This window comes from Canis lupus, chromosome 23 (genome assembly GCF_003254725.2).
Source record: "Canis lupus dingo isolate Sandy chromosome 23, ASM325472v2, whole genome shotgun sequence".
NCBI lineage: Eukaryota > Metazoa > Chordata > Mammalia > Carnivora > Canidae > Canis > Canis lupus.
The window spans coordinates 48,099,692-48,113,733 of record NC_064265.1 but is presented as its reverse complement, the minus strand read 5'-3'; the positions used below and the strand labels follow the sequence as shown (position 1 = coordinate 48,113,733).

Genomic DNA, 14,042 nt, shown 5'->3' with positions numbered 1-14,042 from the left:
GACATTATGGAAAGCCAGTTATGTGCTTTCAAAGCCTTCTGCATACCAGAAAAGAGAAATGGGATATTAGAATCCCTATCACAGGTAAATCTTTGCTTTTCAGATGTGCCTGTGACCCCTTTCAGGTCTCCATTTTAACAGACTCTTGAGGAGATAGATTATTCTGAACCATTTGAACTAAAGTGAGAGTGGAATAATACTTGAAACCTTTTGCCATATTCAGTGGTTTGGTGATAAACTGGTTCTCTGAGGTGGGGTGAAGCTCTTATTTGTAGTGCTTATTGAGTTCAGTGGTGTAAATATTCCCACCATGGCCAAGTTGAAATGACCAGATTTTAACAACTGACTTGCAAGATAGCTGGATATTCACAATTGGCATAGGCCCATATGGGCAGCTCTAGCACACCAATGGCTATATGATATTCTACAGTGCAGAAGAGGAGTTGTGATGAACTTAATTTAGAATTCTGGCCCCATTTTTTTTTTTTTTTTTTTTTTGTGAAGTATGACTGAGAGAATAACCTTTCTGGCTGTATCAATAATTTGTGATTTATTAATACCACAGAGTGTTGCTGTGAAAATTGAATGAGATAATGATTGAGTGCTTAACACAATTCTTGAAACATAGTAAGCCTTCAATAATTGGTAGCTATTATTGACTGGAGGTAATTTTGAGATAATCTAGTGCAGTGACATGACAATCACTGTTGTTTTAATCTGAGGATTGAGAAAACAGATTTAAAAACTACTATGAATTTTCTTGACTTTTTGAAAATATTTTTTTAAAGATTTTATTTATTCATGACAGACACAGAGACACAGGCAGAGAAAGAAGCAGGTTCCATGCAGAGAGCCTGACGTGGGACTCGATTCCAGAACTCCAGGATCACGCCCTGGGCTAAAAGCAGTGCTAAAACATTGAGCCACCCGGGCTTCCCTGAAAAATATTTTTGTTTTAATTATACCAGGTTCTGTCTACATTTGAAAACTGGTTTCTATTATCGCTTATTTATTCTAACTACAGATAGTTAGATTTTTAGATATGTTTTAATAAATTAATGACCTCACAAGGAACCACCATACTGATAATTGTGCAGTGGAAAGTTGGTAAGAAGGATCAGTTGTCAGAGAGGTGGGTAAACCCTCTGGGGTTTACTCTGGAGCCCCTTGTGCTTTCACAAATGTAGTTTTCCAGTCCAAACATCCAAGCACTTTTGTAGACTTGATAATAGAATTGCAAGTAAGGCCAAATTTTATGTAAATTTGGTGGGACTGATTTTACTTTTCTAAGATTATGTTTTCATGAAGAATAAGTGCTTTTATTTTTATTTTTTTCAGAATCCTATTCTTTTGAGGAGAATATATATTTTGACCTCTGAAGAAAATACTGATGAAAGTGGCTTATGTAGTAGTTTCTTAGGATGGAAATGTCTTTTTGTCAGAATCCTTGTGGAGTTTTGAAGTTCACTCAATTATTATCATTAAATATTTTGTTCATATCAGGTTCAACCAAAAGAATCTCTAAAATTTTAACTCTAAATAACTAATATTTTGTTCTTTTAATAATGCAAATACCATGAAGATTTTATTAAAAATATTTCAAGAGATATCATAAGAATATTTCTAATGCTCTTTTTTTTGGTAGAAATAACAAGATCACCTTTTTTAATGTTATTGTGCCAAGCCTATCAAAATACATATACTACATTTTTATTCATACTTAACAAATGACTCTGATTGTATTTGAATTCAGATCTGTTGGTGGTAACAAGACAGCAGCTACAATAATTCAAAATAATACAGACAGCATCCATAGATTTCTTTAGCCTTCCACTTTTGTGTAATCTTAAAGCTTCCCTTCCCAATTACGCTGTTGGAAAATCACTGAAAAATGCAAATGGATAAGAGGTTGTCAAGCAGTTGTGTGAACTGGCAGGAATAATAATGTTGGCAGTTCTGTAATCACTGAGCATACAGAAGCTGACAGGACAAATACTTTCTTTCCACCAATTGACTAAATGCGTATTATTGCTGCATGCTTTAGAAAGCACAGGTGAAAACACACCGTTCTCTGAGTTGGCCTTTTAAGCATTTTCAGACTCATCATGGCTTACTGACTTAAGAAAAGAAAGAATACTCTTTGATATTGAATTAGTTATTCCATAATTAGCTGTGTGAAATGCAATATAAGGACAGAGTTCTTTTTCAGCTAAGGAACAAACAATGGCCAAAATATCTTACTGAAAATGGCCTTTTCAGAGTCAGTCTATCCTTATCTATTGATTGCACATCCTCCAAGGAACTGCCAGGACTGCTGCTCTCCCTGGAAATTCCTCCTTGCCGAGTGAGCCATGTGCAGGACCTGGAGGGCTCCATAATTGGCTCATTTATCAAATAGCCTGGGCCACTGGTGCAATGATTCTCAGGTATGATGGGAAAAAGGCAAGAAAGATCACTGAGGACCAAAAGAGATGATTCTGTTGTTTGATCACTTCTCAGGCTCTCATTTTATCTGCCTCTGATTACTTTTTAAAATATTTGTATTAGTTTCCTAGGGTTTCAATAACAAAGGACTATGAGCTGTGTAGTTTAAAAGAACAGAAATGTCTTCTTTCACAGTTCTGGAGTCCAGAAGTCAAAGTGTTTCTCCCTCTGAAGCCTCTAGGGGAGAATCCTTCCTTGCCTCTTCCAGCTTTGGTTAGCTCCAGGTGTTTTTTGGCTTGTGGCAACATAACTCCCAATTTCGGCTAATGCCTTCACATGGCATCTTCTATCTATATCTGTGTCTTCACAAGGTGTTCTTCTGTATGTATATGTCCAATTTTCCCTCTTATAAAGATACCTATCATATTGGATTAGGGCTCATTCTAATGATCATTATCTTAAATTTTATTATATCTGCAAAGACCATAGTTCCAAGTAAAGTTACTGTCACAGGTACCAGGAGTTTAGAACTTTAACATATCTTTTTAGGGGTCATAATTCAATCCATTATAGGACTCAAGGAGACAAATTACTTCTTCTGACACTACCCAAGAAGGTTAAGTCAATTTTAGCAATAGGCTATGAGTGTCGCAAGTGTTTGTGACAAAAAATAAATTAACGGGGTGTGATTCAATTATTCATTCATGTAGCCTTATATTATTGTGGACCTACTATGTGCCAAATATGCACTGGACTTACCTAGGCAGTGATAAATGAGACAATACGGTACCTGCCTTCATAGAGCTTGCAGTTTTGTGGGAAATTATATAAATACTTGAATAATCATGGTAGAGTTAAATTTAATGAAGGAAGAGCTTGGGGTGTAATGAGAGTGTATGGTGAGAGGTTTGATATAGTGTGGGGAATCAGAGAAGGCCTACCTGAAAGGCAAGATAATTATGGCACTGAAGGTAATAATAATATAATGATGCTAGCATCTACTGAGGGCTCAGTATATCCCAGGCCCCATTGTAATTGTAATTGTAAACTCTATTTTCACAGCTACTCCACTTCACAGATAAGAAAGCTGAGGCAAAGAGAGGTTAGGTAAATAATTAAAGGCTGTACGAGATGTAGGATTTTTGCTGAGGGCTGATTAGGAATGAATGAGGTAAAGAGGTAGAAACAGAGCTTTGCATGGAAATAGGAAGGATGCCTGAAGGCTCTGAGGCAGGATGATCTCCTCTATGGCTACAATGAGTTCAGCAAGGAGGGGAGAAAAGCAGTTGAGTATTATAGAACGGATGAAGATCTTTGTCTTCATTTTAAAAGCATTGTGAAGCTATTGATAGGTTTATATAGGACAATGTCTTAAAAAAAACAACAACAGTATTTTAAAAGGGAAAAAAGAGTTGAGTTGTAATGTGAAGGATTGGATGGAGACCAGAGTCTCTAGGAAGACTCTTATTGTTAAAATGTTTGTAGCCCGAAGGATTGGATGGAGACCAGAGTCTCTAGGAAGACTCTTATTGTTAAAATGTTTGTAGCCCAACGCAACCTACAGATTTAATGCAATCCCTTTCAAAATATGAATAGAATTTTTCACAGAACCAGAACAAATAATACTAAAATTTGTGTGAATAACCAAAGACCCAAAGAGCCAAAGCTGTCTTGAAAAAGATGAACAAAGCTGTAGTAATCAAAACTGTATGGTATTGGGACAAAAATAGACACACAGATCAATGGAACAAAATACAGAGCCCAGAAATAACCCCACAAATATGGTCAGTTAATCTTTGACAAAGCAGAAAGAATATCCAATGGGAAAATGATAGTCTCTTTAACAAATGGTGTTGGGAAAACTGGGCAACCAGATGCAAAAGAATGAAACTTGACCCTGTTCTTACACCAGACACAGAAATAAATTAAAAATGCATTAAGGACCTAAATGTGAGAGCTAAAACCCAAAAAGTCCTAGAAGAGAACATAGGCAGTAGTTTCTCAGACATTAGCTGTAGCCACATTTATCTAGATATGTCTCCTAAGGCAAGGCAAACAGAAGAAAAAAATAAACTATTTGGACTACATCAAAATAAAAATCTTCTGCAAAGCAAAGGAAACCACCAAAAAAAAAAAAAAAAAAAAAAAAAAAACCTAAAAGGCAACCTACTGAATGGGAGAAGATATTTGTAAATGACATATCCCATAAAGAGTTAGTATCCAAAATAAATAAGGAACTTATAAAACCTAATATAAATAATATAAATTTTTTAAAAGATTTATTTATTCATTTTAAAGAGAGAAAGCACAAGCAGGAGTGGAAGGAGGAAGGGAAGAGGAAGAGAGAAAGAATCCCAAGCAGACTCCCCACTGAATGTGGAGCCCGATGCGGGGCTTGATCCCATGACCCTAAGATCATGACCTGAGCTGAAACCAAGAGTGGGATATTGAACTGGCTCTGCCACCCAGGCACCCCAGATAAAGAGTAGGTTTTATAGGAAAGATTGTGGCTTTGGTTTGGACACATTGAATTTAAGAGTCTATGTGTAGCCAAAAGGCTACACCAAATTAGCAATGGGAAATATAGTTCTGCAGTTGAGAAAGAATGTCAGGATGGATCTATAATTTCTGAGGCCATTATAAGAGTGATAACATTTGAAACTATGGGAGTGATTTTCACCAGATGGAGAGAGAAGACTTTGAGGAAGATAAAGGTTTTGTATTGGGTTCCCAAAATCTTTAGTATTTGAAGAATAAGTAGGGAAAGGGAAGCAAGTTTTGAAGAGAGGCTGAGAGGTAGGAGAAGGTAAATCAGAATAGGTGACATGATGTGACCGAAGCCCAGGGAAGAGAGAATTTCAAGGTGTAAATATATTTACAGAATATAATCCACAAACAAACAATATTCCCAAATAAGGTGGCAAATGAAAAGTGTTGAGTAGACTTAGTCGCATCAAAGTCATTGATGGCCTTATCAAAAATAATTTTTGTGGTGTGGAGAGGGCAATGAGTATATTGGAATGCACAGACTGGTGAAATAAAGAAGCTGAGAAGAAAGGATTTTGTACCATCTTAAAGAAGTTTGGCTGGGGGAGAAGATAGGCCAGTGGCTACAGGCGATGTAGACCTTGGGGTGTGTATGTTTTAAGTAGGGGATTCCAGCTTAGATCAAGCATAAATGCTCATAATAAAGGATTAGGTGGAGAGAGAGAGAGAGAGAGAGAGAGAGAGAGAGAGAGGAGTTATTTAGGGCACATGATAAAGAGGGGAAATTGATAGCCTAAGATTCCAGGAAGTTTGAAAGTGGTGAGATTTGTAACAGGCAGAGAGGAAAGGAGGGTCCAGAAGCTGATTTAGCTGCAGGAAGCTGAGGGAGTTTATATTTCATGGTTTCCAATTGTTTTGAGAGATAGGAGGTGAAGTGATTTCCCGCATGAGAGGAAGAGGGGCTTGGCAGTTTGAGGAGATGGAAATAGTCATTGCAGAGAGTGGGAAGACTGCTGTAGAAATCGAAGTGAGAAAGTCTACTGATTCAGAGATCTTCCTCATTTTGTTTTTTGGATGTGTTCCAAATGTCTGGGACAGAACCTAATACATAGTAAACAGTGTATTTGTTGAAAAAATGTTTTATGAATTTGAGGCTGTGAGTTGACTGTTGCCTAAAGGCTGAAGCACCAAGCCAGCATTCCCTCTTTGTCTATATTTGACTTTGAGGTCCCTTACACAAGTTTACACAAGTTGAAGATCGTCCTCGGCCTACTCGGAAGGAACTACTGGCTCTGAAATGATGTGAAGAAATGTGGCTTCTTCTGTTCTATAATTTATAGACACGAGAAAGCATTTATACATCTGCACCCTAGTTCCTTTAGAAAGTCAGTGCTTTTCTGCAAACGCTTCCTTCTTTCAGACACTTAGTTTTTCCTTTGAGAACCATTTGTCATGGACACTTCCACACTATGGAAGCTTTTGTCAAAGGATTATTATTTCTTTTGAAAAATGTGTCCACGGTAGAAAAAGATTTGTCCTGAAATGGGTAGCGATATTTCATGTTTGGAATTATCACTGCCAACAGAAGTATAGGGGTCAAGCACAGGCTGCCCCAGATGGGCCACTTTGGCATGGATGTTATTTTGATTTAAAAGTCATCACAACCTAGCAGATGCAGGGAAAGCTCTTTTCTCAACTGCCTAAATTTACACTGGAGAGAAGAGCTTTTACCAGGAAGAGAGCTTTTAACAAACTCATCTTTACCTAAGAAACTTGCCTACAGAATAGGGCAACCTGTGTTTTTCAGAACATCTCCTGTCACCTTCCTGCTAATGGCCTTCCATTGTATCCTCTGTCCTGACTCCTCTCCTTAGCTCCTAGAAGCTTTACGTTGCCTCATTGTCTTTGGAACTTTCTGTCAGTGTGGATTCCCCTTACGTATGCTATTAAATTTGATTTTTCTCTTGCTAATCTGTCTCATATCAACTTGATTCTAAATCCATATAGAAGGATCAAAGGGCAGAGGAAGATCCTCCTCCCCCACAGAAGGGATAATGGCATGTCCCTTACCTGCTTTCCCTGTGTCAGCTCAGTGTCTATGATGTGCCAATTGGCTTGAGTTGGTTTTGACAACTTTTACCACTTCTCATGGAAACTTCATAAGTAATTTGATAATATTCATTTTTATCAAGGCAGTTGACTAAGTTAAGTGGTTTCACTTCCAGTTCTGTAATAAATCTCTTGTATCACCACACAGCCTGGTGATATTATTTAGGCTTCTCTCTAAATGCTTATATTTTGTTTGGAGTTGGGGTTAGCACAATCTTTTGGTCATTTTCATTCTTGATAACTATTTGATATCTTTGGGTTCAAAGAAAATCTACTCAAATTACTCCAGGAGCATCTATGTGAATACATCTGATGTCTTGATTAATTCCTGCATTCTTCCATTCCTTTGTCCAGCCTCATTGTCTTCCTTCTTTCTAATAGTCATTGAGAGCCCTCCTTTGACAGTATGTTTGTAAACAAAGGCATTTTATTTTCTAGATTGCCTTATTAGAAAAGGCATTTTTAAATATTTCATATTTTAAAAGGTGATGCTGGTTCGTTCCACCACAGAACCAGAAAAATTTCAAAAGTGTGTGACATACCATCAAAAATAAAATACTCTGAGTATGGCTGTCAAACAGATTCAATTATGAGAATCATGTCAGTAGGCTCATAATAGCTTTTATTTGGTAGTTTAGAAAAATGCTGTTCATCATCTAGAATTACCAGCTTTTAGAAATTTCAATGCAGTTTGTTTTCCAAGAGGAGTGACTTGTACATGAAATGCATTCCAGAATAGAGCCTAATACCCCTTGAATGGCTTGCATATAAGTGACTCATTATGGGCTAAGTGACAATTACTTCATTTTCATCATTGATCAATTCATTTCATCTTTGGTTAGGCAAATGAACCACCTGAGGTGCACCTGTTTGAATGCATGTCTTAGGTCTGCATGTAAAGTAACTACAGGAAAAACACAAACCCGTTTCTACATCCTACAGGGACATGAGCAGAGTGCACTGTACATGGTAAATGCTTGATAAACAGTTACTGAATATGTGGAAATTTGCTCAAATTCTCATCATTACTCATTTTAGGGGAAGTGCATGTCTCTTTTTTTTTTCTCAGATTTACTTTCATGCTATCAAACTGTCTGTGGGCATTGCAACAACTATTGTTAAAACATTCTTCCACTGAGTGTCTATTGTATATTTAGAGTGTATGTAGCATCAGATCAGGTCTTTCCACTAACTGCAAGAGATGTGGATCTTTAACTACAGAGAAAACAATTTTAAAATTCCAATGGCCTTAGTGCTTAAGACTGTATTTGGCATCAAACAATACTGTATTTACCAATAGATACAACAGTGCAGAGGTTTTGGATTGCTTAAAAACATTACCTTTTAAAATATTTTATTTATTTATTTGTGAGAGAGATTGAGAAACAGCACAGGAGCAGGAGGAGGGGCAGAGGAACAAGCAGATTTCCCGCTGAGCACGGAGCCCCGCAGGAGGCTGGATCCCAGGACCTGAGATATTGACCTAAGCCGAAGTCAGACACTTAACTTACTGAGCCACCCAGGTGCTCCTAAAGACATTACCTCTTAAAAGAGAACATCAAAAATAGTTATTGCAGCCACTCCATACAGGATGGGCCCCATCTAAAATTTGGTTCATTATCAAGATTGATGATGACACACATACACACACACACACACACACACACACACTCACACACAGTGAAAATGTATGAAAAGATTTTTTAGTAATGTCCCATGCAGGTCCAAAATGACAAGAGAGAACAGAGAAAGGAGACTGGGCTGGGGTCTTCCTGGCAGTTAGGAGGTGGGGCTCGGCTGTGGCTTCCTGCATGGTTTGAACCTCCCTGCTGATGCCAAGGCAGGCAGCTGTGGGGCTTGCTTATCAGCTTCCCCAGATGGGGGTCAAGAGGGAAAAAAAAGAGGTGACACTAAAAAAAGATGTTTGCTGTCAGGCAACCAAAATAGAATCAGATTCTTTATTGCAGAAGCTGCATGGGGAAGATCAGAATTTTGTGGGGGCAGTGTATGTAAACTCATCTTTGTAATTTTTTTTTTTTTAATGATCTATTTCATGGCAGGTGAGGAATCTTTTTTTTTTTTTTTTTTTTTTTTTTTAAGGCATCAAAGGTTGTGGTTGGTACTGGGCTATAACTTAACTTCTTTAAGCTTTCTTTCCACTATTCTCCTTCTTAACCAACCTTTTGCCACATGGAATTATGTGTCCACTCTCCAACCCTACATTTTTGCTCATGCTCTTCTCTTGTCCTGCAGTCCTCTTCCTACTTCATTTGGAGGTGTGAGTCTTACCTGTTCTTCAAGTCCAGTTTAAAGGCTTGATTGAATCCTCCCCCCCCCCCCACCCCGGTTCTGCCTCTGGGAAATAATTGCTGCTGCATCTAGTCTTGAAGAATATTTTGTTTCTTCTTATAGCACTTTTCATTGTCTAATTAGTCTCTGAAAGCACCTGGAGACCAGAATCTAAGAGACTGACTTATTTTTATATCTTCCACACTGTCTTTCTTGTAGAATGTCAGCGCCAAGAGGGTGGGAACTTTGTTTTGCATGCTGGTATTCCTTTACCCTTGGAACAGTGCCTGGCACAGGATATATACACACTATACAGTATTTAGTAAATGAAGATGACAAATATTTGTTGAATAAATGAAAGCTAAATTCATAAAAGCTATCTGATTCAAACTTGTATTAGATCCTTAAATTGTCCCTTTATGCGTTGCTTAAAAAAAGAGAAGTGTGTATTTTGTTGAGAGTGTAGGTTCAACTGGTTGACTTGGTAGTTGAATTCATTTAGAGGAAAAGTCAATATTGGACCAGGCATTTACAACTGGGCATCTCTGATGTGGTTCTGTAACATTTTCAGAAACTGAGACAGACTTTGATTGAAACAGGGAGTATTAATAAGCTGTAGATCATTGTGAAGGTACTTGGCAAGCATAGACATTTTGCTTTTGCCCTGTCCCTGGTTTTCAGAGATCTATGCTAAATCTGTCTTTTTTATCACAGCTGTAGGCAAAATTAGCAGATGCTGAGAGGCTGGCTCCAGCCGATGCACACTTCCCTTGGCTGTACTTGTGGCTTCAGCATTTACAGGAGACCAACTTAGGATAGTCTAGAAGATAAGAAGTCTTATGATTCTCATGAACATATAACAACATCAGGCAGGTCAATGTGAGTGAGGGAAGTCTAAAAAGGAAAGGGAAATCAGGAGTGTATATACCTCCCAAACAGTTTTTGCCTCTGTGCTTAAGGCCTTACTTTTCCCCAGGGGAGGACAAACCAAACACTATCTGCAGAAGGTGATAGCATCCGAACTCAGATGTGGACTCCCAAATTAAGGGTGTCAAAATCCAACATGAAAAATTCCTAGCTAAGTCAGATTTCAACTGACAGTTGATTTTTTAAAAAAGCCCTTTTCCCTTTCTGCTTCTTTGTGTCTTCACATTCAAGAACTTCCTGCCCTTTATTCTTAAATTACAGATGTCATAGTGGAAAGGGCAAAGAGGAAAAGAGAATACTTGATTATAGAGGGGATGATTGATAGAAACAGGATCGGTAAGCTGGTTACTAAGGAGTCTGGGATATTTTCCCAGACTCTGCACCCGTCTGTGATTTATTCCGATGGAAGTGACATTGTATGGAATTCAGAACCCAGGCCTCACACAATCTTGCAGCTTCTGCCTTTGTCCTCATGGATGCTTCCCTGGAATTTGTATGTCAGAAGCGGATCTAGTTTACCAGAAGGTGAAAGGCTATGAGGCAAAGAACCAGCCAAGGCTCAGCATCAAGCACCAGACGTGGGAGAGAAGCCATCCTCGACTTTTTATTTTCTGCTGAGCCACCAGCTGAATGTGTGAGTGAGCCCATGTGAAACCAGCAAAGGAGCTACCCAGCCAGCTCACAGATTCATGAAAAATAATAAATTATGCTATTTTCAGCCACTGAGTTTTGGGGTGACGTGTTACATGGCTAAAGATAACTGATGCCACAGCCTGGTTTTGAATTTCACTTTTATTTAGTCTGACAAGTCTTAATTATTGCTTTCCAACCTCTTAGCTTTTTCAAAATAATGACATTTCATCATCTTTATCTGTTATGTATCACTGAAGTATTCCATTGTTCACTCATTCACTCAGTATTGTGTCACTTGAGTATCATATATATGTTAGGAACTAGTGAAATGAGACTTCAGAGGTAGGCTGATACAGGACCTGTGCTTTTCAAGTCAATATGGGCTGACAATTAAAAGTGAAATAGAATGGAATTGGTGTCACACATAGTAATAGTAAGCATGGTTTCAGGTATCTAAATATATGTGTATGAGTCATAATATAAGTGTTTCTGTTTCTGTAGGTCTTTATTTTTAAGTTTGAAAACCACTGAACCATATCATGGAGAGCATCATATGTTATCCTAAGAAATTGTTGTTGTTGTTGTTTTTCCTATGCTTTGAAGTGTCATTGCAGAATTTTAGGCATGGTTGGATTTTGTCTTTAGGCCTGCTGTGCTAATGGCTGTGTGATGGGTTTATTTGAAGGGGGAATGACATAGGTAGGGAGAGGAATTAGAAGTGTAGACTGAAGTAGAGATAAGCAGAGAGGCTCTTTTAAAAAATTTTTAAAAATAGACACATAATTTTATTTATTTTTTATTTAAATTCAATTTGCTAGCATATAGTGCATCATTAGTTTCAGATGTAGTTTCCAATAATTCATCAAGGCTTTATGAGTTAGGAGAGAAAGGAGTAGACTTAAATATTTGGGAATTTGAATCAGAAAAACTCTGGTGGAGGTGAAGGGAAGGAAAGAATCAAGGGAATGATTGATATTAGCATGTTCTGACAGATTTTATGCAGGAAGTAATGTTAAGAAAGGCATCAAGGATGACTCACAGATTTCTGTCTTGTATGCTTGGGGCATAGCACAGGTAGAGAAACAGGGATTCCTGGGTGGCTTAGTCCATTAAGTGTCTGACTCTTGGTTTTGGCTTAGGTCATAATCTCATGGGTTGTAAGATAGAGCTCTGTGTGGAGCTTTTCACTCAGTGGGGAGTCTGCTTGATAATATCTCCCTCTGCCCCTCTTCCCATGCATGTGTGCTCATGTTGTCTGTCTCTCTCAAATAAATGAATGAATGAATGAATGAATGAATGAATGAATCTTAAAAAAAAAGGAGGTAGAAACAGATGGGGCATTATTATATGTTGATTGAAACCAAGATGGTAGGGACACCTGGGTGGCTCAGTGGTTGAGCATCTGCCTTAGGCTCAGGGCATGATCCTGGGGTCCGGGGATCAATTTCTGCAGTGGGCTCCCCACGGGGACCCTGTTTCTCTCTCTACCTGTGTCTCTGCCTCTCACTGTGTGTCTCTCATAAATAAATAAATAAAATCTTAAAAAAAGAATAATAGTAATAAAAAAAGAAACCAAGATGGTAGGTATGTAAAGAGAACATAGAGAGAAATGCGCCCAAAGAAAGAACTCTTAAATGTTGGGGAAACCCTTAAGTGGTCAAAGTAATAGGATGACAGAATGATGGTAGAGGAGGAAGGCTAGAAACTACAGTGTGCCCAGTGAGCAAGGGAAAGGATATTTTCAAGGAGACTGAGTTTAATAGTCCAATGAAACAGAGAGATGTAGGAAAAAAAAAAAAGATGAAAAGTAGGCTTCAGATTTGACAATTAGGAGATCACTTATAAGCCAGTCAATGGGGTGGTGGGGCCAGTAGCCAAATGGCAGGGGGTTGAGCATTAGTAGAAAGAGGAAGGCTACTATATTAGGATATTTGAATGAGATTAAAAGGTGAGCTACTCTATGGCTGTGGGGTTCAAGGAGGTTTCTGGATTTTTGATTTGCTTGTGTGTGTGTCTGTGTGTGTGTGTGTGTGTGTGTGTGTGTAATAAGAGGGAGAGAGTGGGGAGAAGGAGCAGAGGGGGAGAAAGAATCTTCAGCAGGCTCTATCCCCAGCACTGAGCCTGGCATGGGGCTTGATCTCACAGCCCTGAGGTCATGACCTGAGATGAAATCAAGGGTCAGATGCTTAATTGACTGAGCTAATAGGTGCTTCTGATTTGCTTGTTTAAAGCCCTGGAAGAAGGAGGTAGTAGAGGAGGAGGAGAACATGAAAATAGAGGGCAAGAGGGGATGAAGTGGAGTGATAGCTGTTACACCCTCCAAAGGCAATGGCCAAATCCTACCGCTTGTTACTTCCCCAACTTCCCTTGCACGAGTTCCTTCTATCCACTGCTTCTACTCAATCATTGTTCAGGCCTCCATGGTCTCTTGCCTAGATTAATGCCTCCTCACTGTTGACTGCACAGACCCCTAAGAATTAAAGAATTATAAGAGTTGTAGCAAATAGGGGAAAAAATAGTGTATGAATTGCCCTTATAGAACTCTGCCCACTGTCATACAGGCTGAGGGCATCATGATGGCAAAGACCATTTAATTTTCCCTGGGAGGCATGGGAAACTTTACAGTGAATGTGGCATTAGAACGGATTCTTGAAGGATGAGTGCCATGGCTATTGCTGTTGTTGCTTTCCAGGATCAGGACATTTTAAGTAGAGGGGTGGCATGTGCAAAAGGAATAGCAGAACCCATGGCTAAAAGGCGGGTGCGTGCTTTCTTGTACTTGGGCTGCCACAAGGAACATCACAGACAAAAATGACTGAGACATCAGGAATCTATTCCTCTCAGGTTCAGAGGCTGGATGTCCAAGACCAGGTTGCCAGCATTGTCAGGTTCTGGTACACTGTCTCCTCCTGGCTTCCAGATGGCTGCCCTCACACATAGGCTCATTTGGTGGTGAGAGAGAGAGAGCCTTCTTTTCCTGTTAGGGCACTGACTCCAGCATGGAGGTACCTCCTTCATGACATTATCCAAATCCAATTATCTCCCAAGAGTTCCATCTCTAAAAGCTATCACATTGAGGGATAGGGCTTCAACACATGAATCCTGGAGAGATACGATGTAGTCCACAGCACTCTGCTTCTGGGCTTCCAAAATCCATGTACTTCCATGTCATT

At 38.9% G+C, this 14,042-nt stretch overlaps 1 long non-coding RNA gene across 2 annotated transcripts in view; it reads left to right on the top strand.

Moving 5' to 3' along the window:
* The first annotated feature begins 11,192 nt into the window (after positions 1–11,192).
* LOC112652584 (uncharacterized) overlaps positions 11,193–14,042 on the top strand; it is a 94,971-nt gene continuing 92,121 nt past the window's right edge. Inside the window, exon 1 of one of the 2 annotated variants that reach the window (XR_007405303.1) lies at positions 11,193–11,302. This is a non-coding gene — a long non-coding RNA (uncharacterized LOC112652584). The remainder of the gene's footprint in view (positions 11,303–14,042) is intronic. The other variant, XR_003131573.3, reaches the window with a different exon arrangement.